Source organism: Carex rostrata, chromosome 28, assembly GCF_964058835.1.
Source record: "Carex rostrata chromosome 28, lpCarRost1.2, whole genome shotgun sequence".
Classification (NCBI taxonomy): domain Eukaryota; kingdom Viridiplantae; phylum Streptophyta; class Magnoliopsida; order Poales; family Cyperaceae; genus Carex; species Carex rostrata.
Window position 1 is genome coordinate 2,205,915 of NC_135945.1, and position 2,589 is coordinate 2,208,503.

Sequence of the window (2,589 nt, forward strand, 5' to 3'; positions counted from 1 at the left end):
TAACTTTACAAAGGATATCAAGAACGTCAAGCATATATAACATGAAAATATTTGAAGGTTCGAGAATTATTTGTCAGTAACTTTCAGAATTCGTCTACAAATGTAAGTATATTACTGAACAAACTGTTCAAGATTAAACCTATGGCCTGGTCTCAGTAATTAGTTATGCATCAAAATATGAGTTTCTTTCGGAAAAGTTCTTACGTATTGCTCACTGGTGCTTCAGTACTGTGTTCCTTTGGGCTTGCAGCTGGTAATTTTTCATTCTCAATCTGATCTAATACCTGCAAGAGCATAAATAGGAACAAAAGACTAGCTGGTGTGGACAAAAGTGATTGTGTAACTAACCATCAAATACATAAAATTATAAAATAAAAAATTTATTATTGTTCCTCTTTGGTTGCTTTTGCTCCTGATCAAACATCAATTAGAAAGGGGAAAACATATGATTTTGTCCATTTTATTACTGATAATGTGGAACATAGCAAATTAAGATATATATCTTTAATGGTAAAACACGGTAGGTTATTTTTAAAAGTGTGAACCATATTTTGCATAGAATTCAAATCTTGTACAAAAACTAGTAATGCTTGAGGATGATGCTGTCGCACAATATTACAGAGGGAGCCCAGAATCAAAAATATTCTGGGCGACTGTTTTCATGCCTCTATCATAAATTGCATTTATTAGCAAATAACAAATGCAGAGAGTTCCCTAATATTCTAATGATAGGTAATTTTTGTTTACCTTGCGTATGTCAGCAAATGAGTGATGTTTTATAAGCTTACGTAGTTTTCTCTGTACAATTTACACAATGCCCATTAGGGAACCATAACTTGGCAGAAAGATATGTGACTGTAAAGAATAAAGAAAACAATCTATGTTGTCCTGGCTTACCCCAAGAAATGGCAGTTTATAGTTCCCTGTAACATTTTCAAAGGTACCACCTGTTGTACCATATAAGCAGTTAAAAAACTTACTATGAAACATTGTAAAAATGGACAAGAGCTTGTGGTAAAATCTGTGAATAAGTACCAAATTTAGTGAACTGGGTGGAAATTATGTTATCATAACTATGCATGACAGATATTTTAGTAATTGCTTAGTTATCCTTTCAAAATTGGCCTTACTACTAGGATAACCTCCAAGAAGTCATGGGTTTAAACTCTTATTATAATTACCATATATACGGATGGTGAATTCTCCATTCAATTACGAAAAAAGATAGCCCTACCTATAGTATACTTTTAGCTTTTGAGACTATTAAAAAAAGAAATTAGAACTCCAGTGTAATAAATGGCAAGTAGATGAGTTCATTTGAACTTTGTTTTAGAAGAAATTCAAGTATTAACTTTTCAATGCACTGTGATATACTTAAAGAGTTTTTCAAACGTTTAAAATAGCAATAGTGGATCCATAGAGTTTTATACTTTATTGTCGGTATGAGTACATTTTACCATTTGGAGGAACTAGTAACCAAGATTCAAAAACTTAGAATACATTATAATTTAAATTTTCCAACCTCTTATAACCCAAAATGAAAGATTGTAAGATAGGAGCAATGAGTAGTTGTATAGAGAGGGGCATCCTGAAAGATGGATTAGATTCTATAATGGGGGTAGGGACGAGGTTTGAAGCAATGAGTAGCAGGGAGAATAAAGGAATAAATTTCTTTCAAGTTTTTCACTTTTTTGTCATCTCCTTAATTTTTTTTCAGTTTGGGGTAATTTTGTGGTCTTCTTCTTCTTATTCTTTTTGCTTTCTAAACGTAGGCTAAACTGCCTAACTATTTTCATTGCCTTGCAGAAATTAATGTCATTACATTTTGAAAACATGGTAATTGGAGGTAATTATAGACATGTCAACCCTGTGTTAGCAGCCATTTTCTAAAATTATATAGCCGTGGCTGCAATTGCAGGTTTACCTTGTTGCAAGGGTTCGTGCGATTGAGAAGTTTCACCTTTATCCCCCTTGTTGGCGTCTGTGTTATCAATTTCCTGCAATGAAGTTGTTATCATCAAAACCAGTTTGTTTAAATTATAATTTTAATTAGCAGGAAGATAAAAAGTTAACATACTGTTTAATTTGTCTCTCTATACTCATCCAAAATTTATCTTATATCGGTCAAGTTTATGGTTTAATAACTTATAAATTTGATACTTAATGCATGAATCAAATTAATGTACCCGTAAGGTGCAATGCCTGTGTAGAGGACCAACTGCAATTGTGAAAGACTATATATCTCTACCTATGATCAGAAGAGCATTAATTTACCATGATTTTTGGCTGCTGATGAGAGTTTGATGGTGGTTTGTCATGGGCAGACTTCTTATTATCTACAGTAATTCGGCATAGAGCATACTCGGGCTGAAATCAATTGGAATATGGCTGTAATTAGAGATGAGTTTAAATATAAACAAGAGAAAATTAAGTACACTTTCATCCCAATATAGGGTTTCATTCTTTACCTTATCCTCCTTAGGTAAGTATTCAATCATGGTGTATTTTTGAAGTCCCGTTCCATCGTTTGTGGCTTGCTGTTCATTTGTGCTTTCAACAAATTTGAACTTGCGTACACACCAAGTGGCC

General features: G+C 33.0%; 1 long non-coding RNA gene across 1 annotated transcript; it reads right to left on the reverse strand.

The window, feature by feature from the left end:
- Positions 1 to 899: 899 nt before the first annotated feature.
- Positions 900 to 2,359, reverse strand: LOC144545618 (uncharacterized). The gene is made up of 3 exons (XR_013508568.1): positions 2,275 to 2,359; positions 1,925 to 1,997; positions 900 to 947 (listed from the first exon to the last, which is right to left on the reverse strand). It is a non-coding gene; the product is annotated as an uncharacterized LOC144545618 (long non-coding RNA).
- Positions 2,360 to 2,589: the final 230 nt, after the last annotated feature.